Genomic DNA, 9512 nt, shown 5'->3' on the forward strand with positions numbered 1-9512 from the left:
GTGCATGTGGAGTCTCTACGAAGTCATGAAAAGCCTTTTCATTTTCAAAACACACAAAAATATGTCTGTGTTTTCATCTAGAAGGCATGTTCTCTGTTTTACAAAAAGGAAGGAAGAAGCCTCGATTAAATCAGACTTCCTCTTCCAATTGGCTCACTGTTTCAAGCACAGACTGATTACGAATGAAATCCCCCATCTGCCTCAAACAGCGCTTGTGCTGTCTGTGGGCAAGGCATGGCCTGTTGTCCCCAGAGCAGCTCCAGCAGTGAGGGTAGGTTTGCAAACAGCAGTGTCAAGATTATACATGCAAACCCAAAGTCTGGCAAAGCAGAAAGTTCAACAATAAATATAAAACAAAATCAGTGGAAAGTTTTCTGCATGCATTTCTAAAACTAGAAAAACCCCCACACTTAGCAAAAGAGGGATTAGGAAAAAAGAACCAATATGCAAATGGCATTATGCGGAAAAACCTGCCCCTTGGGACATCTTTAAAATACAACAGACTAAACATCCAGTTCAGGAAAGAAAATGCAGATGGTACTACAATAAATAGCCCCACCCTACGTTAAACTTGCACTTCTGACAGAAATCCCAGTTTCCACACAATGCTTAAACATATGATTAATTCAAAGTATATTCTTAAAATTTAAAAAGGAGCGTTATCATATGTGACATGACTACTAAACTTGAAATGGGCTTATGTATGTGCCTAAAATTAATCTTTGTTGAACTGAGGACAAAGTGAAGAAGAATAATGCATTAATCCACATGTTCTTTGGCCCAGATGCTTTTGCAAGTTCGTATCACTTTGGAAATTTACTTTAAAGAACCAGGATAGCTATTTCTGGGGTAAATAATATGGATGCTATCTTTTTTTAGTAATGTAACTTTCCTCATTGCCAAAGCTCATTCACTGAAAAACCAAGGGATTTTAATGCAGCACAAATGTGGGAGGCAAACATCCAAAGGACTACATGGATCCTGCCTCACACATTCCTTTAGAACAAACAATTTAAAATAATGTAAAATTGAGGCCATAAACCGGCAATGCTTCTCTTCTGGTTTATTCGCAACATAAAACAATGCCAACTTTAACTTGGATTCAGTCTAAACGTAGAAGTTTTGCCAAAATAGCTGTCAGAATGATGAAAAATCACTCCCAGGCAGCTACAGTCACACTGGCAGAAACCCTAGTGTAGATGCTCTTATGCTGGCAAAGACCTTTAGACCACTTTGCGTGTTCCATGAGGAAAGTGATTTAAGTTACACCAGAGAAGAAATCTGGGCTTGCCAATACAGCTCTAAGGTGTAGCTGTACCAGCCAAGCCTTTTAACTGTAGACCAGCCATGAGTTTCTGGCTTGAGTCTCATTCCTTTAAAGTTAGATTTATGGGTTTGGTTACAATTGAGAGCAAAATCCAAGGGGGATTTCAGTGCATTTCACTCACACTGACAGTTCGCAGATGTATCTAAGCTTTGAATTCTGAATCTGTTAATTTATGTGTTGCCAAAAAGCAATGTATTATTTTGTGATGCTTAGTGCTTAGTGCTATTGTCCTGCTCTTGATAAAGCTAAAAGAAAAGAGAATTTTCCAGTATATTAGGATTCAATTATTTCAGAATACCGAAGTCCTAGACAAATTAACCTGGACAATTAAAAAAAAAACAAACAAAAGAAAAAAAAAACGCAAAAAACCCAAACCAAAACAAACAAAACAAAAAAAAAACCAAATAAAAACCCCACAACCAACCTCACAAAACCAAAAACCCCCAAAACCCCCCCCCAAAAAACCCCACCAACAAACTGCAGTTAAATCTTATGCATATGGCTGACTGACATGAAACAATGTACAATTCAAGGATGTTCTGTAAGAATTCTGCCTGCCTCAGTAGAGCAGCTTTTATGGTCACAGCCAGTAACAGAAAAGGCTGAGATATCCACAGCAGGTTTAGCAAGCTGCTCCTTTTGCTCCCATGATCTCAGGTTTGGTCCAGATAGTCCCTGGTCCTTCACTGTGCCCCAGTGCTGTTAATCTGGTAGCATTTTACTTTCTTAACTGTCTGTTTGACGAACATCTTTAAAAAAAAAAACAAAACAAAACTGCAGTATACAGTAGTAGTTGCTACCAGAATGCATGTTCTCAGTTCCACTTCCAACAATCTAACACTGTGTAAAGGGTTAAGCAGTGGAAAAGGGGAATATTCACAATGGCAGGATACCTTTCTGAGAGATGGGCAAGTGCACTTGCACCATCAATTTACCTCATATTCAAAAAACGCTAGTAAATTTTAATGGAAAAGCATGTTCTGTCATAGTCAGTAATGGAAAAGGGATCCTCGTGCACCAGCTCGCTCAGAGTTTGAAAGCACTGACTTTGGTGTACATAAAGAGTACAGTGTTAAACCGCGTCTACCAGGGGATGTGGAAGAGTGATAACACAGGAGAGAGGCAAGGTTAAAGTGTAACACTACAGTGCATAAAAGTGGTTTTCATCAGCTAGGTCCTCCATACCAATTTAAAATGAAAATACTCATTTTAGGAAGACTAACCTGGAAGTTTATGCCTAGAACTTGGTAATCAGTCACCAGACAAGCTACTTTTGTGATGTCTGTACTGAAAGACTGTGTTTGTGCTTCTGATAGTTAAGGAACCAGAAGGGAGTCCTGCAATACTGAAAAACATCCTGCCTTGATTTTTATCTTTTATTTAGGCAGGTCACATTTTCCCTATCAGACAGGTTTCATAAACCCAGACAGACACAGTATTTAACCATAGAATACAAAGCTGGTAGCGGCTTGAAAAATTGTGGGATAAAACAATGTTATATACAAACTGCAGTTTACTGCCAGATTTTATTGGCATTTTATTATAGGCACAGCAAGGTCTTATTCTTGTTAAAGAATGCATCTCTAATATTACAACTACAAAACAGTCTTCTCTCTGAAGAAATACAGCTTCAAGCAACCTCAGAGTCTATGCTCCTTATTTTCTCTCAGGCCCCAAACTATGTAACTAAACCCTATTTATTTTACCCAATCATTCATCAGAACTGTAGCTAATGAGAAAAAAAACAAGAGGAGGCAGAAATGCCTAGCATAGTTATCCAAGTCCTCTTTTATCACATAACTAATATTTAGAAAGTGCTGTAGTTTTGTCTTTAATGCTTCTATAACCTTTCCTTTCTTTCTCTAATACAGCTGAATAAATACCTACCATTTCCATGTTTGAAGTAGTAAAAAAAAATCATCTGCTCTGCAGGAATATTCTGCACTTTTGGGGTTGTCATGGGCTGAGATGTTTTGATAAATGAATACCATACTCCCATCCTGGCACAGCATAAAATTCTGTTCCACATTCTTTATATAATGTTTAATTGTATAGTAGTGTGTCATTTGAAAGCAGAATTTGTTTACCATATTTCATTACTGCAAAACATGTCTCTTTTAACAAGACTGTGGTTTAAAGAAATATTTCACTATTTAATGGCAAATACCTCGTGCTGGTGTTACTGACAGGGTTTTCAACATGAAAGAAACGTAACAGGCCCGTTTTACACTGCCAAAGCCCTGTTATCACTTTACAACTCCTTTATACTTCTAAAGGAGTATGAAGGAGCTTTAGAGTAAACAGCAGTCTTGGCCTGCCTTTCATCTCTGCTCTGCCAGTGACATGGAGCTGTAACACAAGCCCAGTGGGTCAATAGGGTATTAACTTTGGTTACATTTCACAAGCATGACTCCTTCTGTAAAATGACAGACTTTCTAAATGGTCTGGGATGGTCATTTCTCCTCCTGAAATCACAGAGAGTTAAGTACATAATTACGAGCTAGAGAAATATTTTAAAATATTTGGGTTTTGAGGTATTAGGTATACAACATGTAGTCATTCCTAGTCTTCTGATATTGTATTCTTATAATGTATCTGTCCCCTTTTCTTCTCAAATATAATTGTAGCATACTTAGGCTAATACCTACAGTCACATTCCATATATAATTTATTTATACCCAAATGTAAACTTAATGAAATTTGGGAAAATAGCATTTATAGTAGACATGCATTTTGGAGTAGCATAAAAGGCACTTCTACAGTGGAGGAGAATGCAGCTGCTGTGCATAGATAGCCACCTTGAGGATTAACAGAACATGACTTGGGTTTACTGTGTGCTCTTCTGCAAAATGAAGAAATAGAATGCATAAAGCTTAGTCTCTTTTCACTACTATTTGTTGTTTAAATATTAAATATGACTTCAAAATTCAATTTTGGTCTTAAGTGACTAAATAAAATGAATAGTGAGACCACTCTTTCCATAGTAGATGGAATCTCGTTTCTTCAAGAGTTTTCAACACACACCTGCTGGTTTCTGACACCCAGACTGTGTTCTGTCTACCTTGCATGCTCATGATAACAAAAGCTTGTGGTGTGCCTTCCTACTAAAATCAGTGCTAGTGACACACTGAAGCTTCTGAGCTCACATGTGAGCAATCCAGCCCTGATACAGGGCTGCAGTGGATCTGCTTAACTGTCTCTCTAGATTCTGGAGATCTAAAGAGAATGGGATTAAGTGTAACAGCCTCTACTTTAGCTAATATGGAACTGCGTACACTAGTAAATTACATTAAAATATGTATTAAAGATATGTTAAAGCTAAGTAACTAGGAAAATGTTTATTTGTATGTCTTGTAACCAAGGCACATGATTGTAGCCACGCAAAATTCAGAAGTGTTTTTAAAAGGAGATTTAAAGAGCCGGTTTAGAATAATATGCAATGAAAAAACTCTTCTCTAAAATTAATGTTGTCTTCTAGAAAAACTGAAAGCTTATATAGAGCCTTTAAACATACTTGTCCTGTTGAAAAACTCCTTTTTATTCTGGAATTTATTCTCTCATTCATTAAAGAAGAGCTCACTATATATAAAACCCACTAATGGCAAGTGCATAAACCAGAACAGTATTCAGATGACAGTTACATTCAAAAGTCTTTTATCAAATCTAGTATGCTTCTTAAGTAAAAACATTTCAAAAGTGGCTATTAAAGCCAGATCAAGTCTGACACTCATGAACAATCTTTAGGTAACTCTACAGTCACCTGCTACACCAGAGGTACTCGAGGTTGCCCTCCAAGTTTTCTAAGCGGTGGAGAATGCTGTGTACTGGGAAAAAGCATGCTGTGTATAGCACTGCAATCACCCTGCCACCTTCTCAGGCAGACTCGGAAGGTCAGTGAAACTCTTCTAGTAGTTTTAGACTTGGCGGAGGGGGGGGCCTTCCGAGTGCAAGCTGGGCTCAGCGAGGCCCCGAGAAGTTTGTTTTTCCCTTCCCGCCCAGTGCAGGGCTGCCGGCTAGCGGGGCGGTGTCCCGCGGCACCCCAAGACATTAGCACTCGCGTCGCCCCGCGGAACGGCTCCTCGTTCGCAGGCCCGGAGCCGCCATATGGCTGCCGATCAGCAACGAGACACAGCCTCAGTTCACCGAATGCGGGTGCGAAACTGCCACCGACCACCCCTCCCCCTCCGCTTCCCCAGCACATATACGGCCCGAGAGCGCACTTCCACGTACGCCAAGAGGCGGAGACCGCCGCCCGCTGAGGCTCCAGAAAACACTGGACAGAACAGGCCCGGCCGCGGGCATCGAACACCCTCGGCAGCATCAGGCTCTCCGTCGGGAAGCACCGCGCGCGGCTGCTCCCACACGGCTCATAACCGCCGCGCGCGGCCCCTCCCGCACTGCTCATAACCGCCGCTCGCGGCCCCTCCCACACTGCTCATAACCGCCGCTCGCGGCACCCTAGCCCTCCCTCCTCCGCCGCCGGGGGCACACGCACGCGTTACCCAATCAGCTCCGCTGTTGCTCCCAACGTCTCGTCTTCCTGAGCTGGAGAGCCAATCAACGCCCTCAAGGGGAGCGTGCCACCAACCGCTCCTTCCTGACCTCCCGCCCCCTCCTCTCTGCGGCTCATACAATCTTGATGGATGCAAGATTCATCTGGTCCACCGGGTGGCATTCCTCACCAATCGCGCTACGGAACGGTGTCGCCGGTGTGCTGTGGTTGGCTGTGGGAGAGGCCGGGGGACAAGAGGGCGGGCTCGCCGGGGCAGCAGGGAGCGTTTCGCCGGCTGGAGCTTCGGGCTGCTGTGACGACGATGGGGGAGTGTGGAGCGGGCCGGGCCGCTGGGCGGGGCCCCGCGGGGGTGTGAGCCGGCAGAGGGGTGGTGCCGCAGGCGGGCAGGGCGTTGAGGCCCGGCGCTGGCGTGAAGAGGTAAGTGAGCGAGAGAGGGGCCGTGGAGGCCCGGCGCTGCTGTGGGGTGTTGCTTGGCGCCGTCAGGTCGCGGTGATGTGGCTGGGCAGCGCGGCACGGCCCCGCTTCGCCGCTCCGTTCTCCCCGGCCGTTCCTGTGGTCGCTGGCCCCGCGCGCGGACCGCTGCGGGCCGGGCCCGCACCCTGGCGGCGGCGGCGGTGGGGCTGGGCTGCGGTGGGCTCCCGGCGATGGGGCGAGGCCCAGCGGCGGGGCCAGCTCGGGCTGGCGGTAGGTCCTTTCAGGGCTGTGCGGGGGTGCAAAGCTTAGGCCCTCTGTATGTTTCCGATAGTTCAGCTTTAAGCCCCGGGCAACTTAAAAAGTGTTTCGAGCTTTCCTTTCATGTCCTGCGCGTAAACGCCCAGAGAGCAAAAATACTCGAAGCTAAGGCGGGGGACAATAATTATTCTCAAAACCAGCCTTGCATTGTGACTTGCAGGTTTATTACGTGTCGCATCATATCTTGCTAGGCGATACATCGCTTTTGCCACTAAACCTTCCTCTTACGAACGAAGTTAAATATGTTTTGGTTTCCGTTTCAAAATCTGAACGTATGCGTTTCATTTTACTGAGAGGACTTTCCTGTCGGGTCGTCAGTAGGGTTGTCTGCAGAGCAGTGATGATGGTGGTATTGGTGCATACCTGCCAAGTCTAGTAATTCCAGAGTGTTCTGAAAGCTGATACTGGTGTTTATTCTCAAGTGCAGTATTTGTACCAAATTTATAACACCCTACAAAAATCTGTTTTAGTGGAGTTTTTTTAGCTGCATTTTGGTTTAGAAATCATATACATTCATACTGTTAATTTGTAATGAACAATGTGTCAGCAACTGTTTTGAAGATACGATTTCTATTTTTGTCACTCATGGCTTGTATTACAGTCATGGAATTCTGTGTACATTGAGATGCAATGAAATTTGCTTGTTCTGATACTAACCTTCCCTTGAAAACGATTTTTGGACTGTTGAAGAACATAAATTTGCATCTCAACTGTTTTAAACTTGGTATTTTAAGTGAGAGCTCTGTAAGAAACAATACAATTTATTTTTGCCTTTTCATGTTATACTTGGAATCAGAGTAAGACTTCTGTGTTCATGCAGAAACCTGATAGCTGATTCAGACATCTCTGTGTAGTTATCTAAGGCTGTGGCACGGCAGAAATAAAGTTCTTGTATTTCATAGCAAACTGGTTTTCTGGTGAGAGCTCTGTAGTGGCAGGGGAAAAAAAAAGAAATTAGGGAAGATTTGAAGCTAGGTAGGTGCATTGTTATGGCCTACCTCTGACAATTTTTAATTATTTTGTTTTCCAAAACATGTAGTATTGCAGCTACAACTGTGTTTTGCCTGTCGCTTCCTAAAATCCTTTGAGCCTGAAAATTGTCTGGTAGTAGGTGGAGCAGAACAACACAATTGAACAGGCTCTGACACTTCAACATTGGTGGTGATTGTGAAGTACACTCTGGTATGTGCAGAGTTTTATAGTTGCTGGGATGTTGTGCACTTGACTTGTTGCTAATCATGATTTGTTTGGTTCCCAAGTTAACTTATTCTAAAAGCTGGTATTTTATTCTGATTTTAGTTCGATATATGTGTGTGTGTGTGTGTTAGCAAGTACACTTGACTTGCAGAATAATGACCATCATCTCCGAGGTCATTTCCAACCAAAACAATTCTATGGTTCAATGAAAAATGGCTGTAAACCCCCCAATCTTAAAATCAGCGATTAATGTACCTATATTTCTGATATATTGGTAGAAATTGGTATTCTTTTCAGCAAGCTTTTCTGTGCTGTTAAAATACTATTTTATGAATTTTATTATTCTAAAAGAAGGGAATTTGCAGTATAGAGCTCTATATTTTCTTTGGCAGGCACAGTGGTGGTAGATAAGTTTTCAAAGACAGACATTTTACATAGTGATAATGAAGTTTGTCATAATGGAAATCTTTTGATACTGTATTCAGTGACTTAATGACATCTCTGTGGATGACTAGAGCTTTGAAAGGCTGACGATGCACCATATAAAGTTAACAGTTGCAATTAGATTATATAATGATAACATATTTTTACACTGAATTCTTTACTACTAAACACGTGAAGATTATGTAATATTGCAGCAATGGACCTGCAAGCAGAGTATACTTAATAAAAAACATATAAAAGTAATATTCTAAAAAAAAAACCAGTTTTTTAAAAGATCTTGAACAGACTTCTCCATTAATATGTTGTTTCAATAAATACCTATTAAAGTTAATTACTTCTAGAAGTGGAATAGAAAGGCCATGATCCCTGTATGTCAGAGGCAGTTATTTGCAGCATATTAGGAGTTGTTTATCTTTGTGGAATTTAAAAAAAAAAAATAAAGTGTTTCAGCCTTTGGAAACGGAGAAGGTAAAAAGGAATTATCAAGATCAAGGCACTATCTGCTTCTTTTCCTGGCATCTGGAAAAAAGTAAGGGGAGGGAACTAGCAGAACTTGGATGGAACTCTAGTTTAGTATCTGAGTAGACTTGTAAAAACTAATGATCGTGTAATCATGTTTCCTTTGGGTGGAGGGATCCTCTTGTATTCTTAATTAGTTCCCTCATAAAATATTACTATTTCACTCTGATGTCAGTTTTTTTGTTAATCATCAACAAACATTAAAGCCCATTTATGTGTATCAAATGAAACTGCAGAAAAATATTTTGTAACTTGAAAACAGATCGACAGTCTACCAGACTTCAGCTCAGTGAGGTCTGAAACTGTCCAGATTATGTCCCTCAGATGGAAACACTTTAAACAGTGTAACTCCTGTGAGCTGCTGCAGCAGCAGTGTCAAAAGTGTGATGATGACTTGGACACCCACGGGTAAGGTCTGTGAAGAGAAGCTGCTATGTTCAGTTTGAACGGCTGTGTGGTACAAGAGCCTCATGAGGAAGCTCAGCAAGTCAGCACAGAAATGTGTGAATTCCTAGTGACTGAGAGGTGCTACTTTGCATAAATTCCAGGACCTCTGTGTTTGTTACTACTTTTCTTTGTGGGAAAGTTTCGTTAAGTATGCTGTTTAAAAACGTGATGAAAATATGTACAGTACTGCCAGATTCCACTGCTTTCTAGTGGCTTCTGAAGCTGGGATCTAGCTGAGTAGGAGAAATAGAAATAACTTTCCTGATATTTGAATGCAATCAGAGAGATGATCTAGCAAGAGAAGGCACAAGGACAAAAAGTATTTGCTTTTTA

This window comes from Indicator indicator, chromosome 19, assembly GCF_027791375.1.
Source record: "Indicator indicator isolate 239-I01 chromosome 19, UM_Iind_1.1, whole genome shotgun sequence".
NCBI classification, from domain to species: Eukaryota; Metazoa; Chordata; class Aves; order Piciformes; family Indicatoridae; genus Indicator; species Indicator indicator.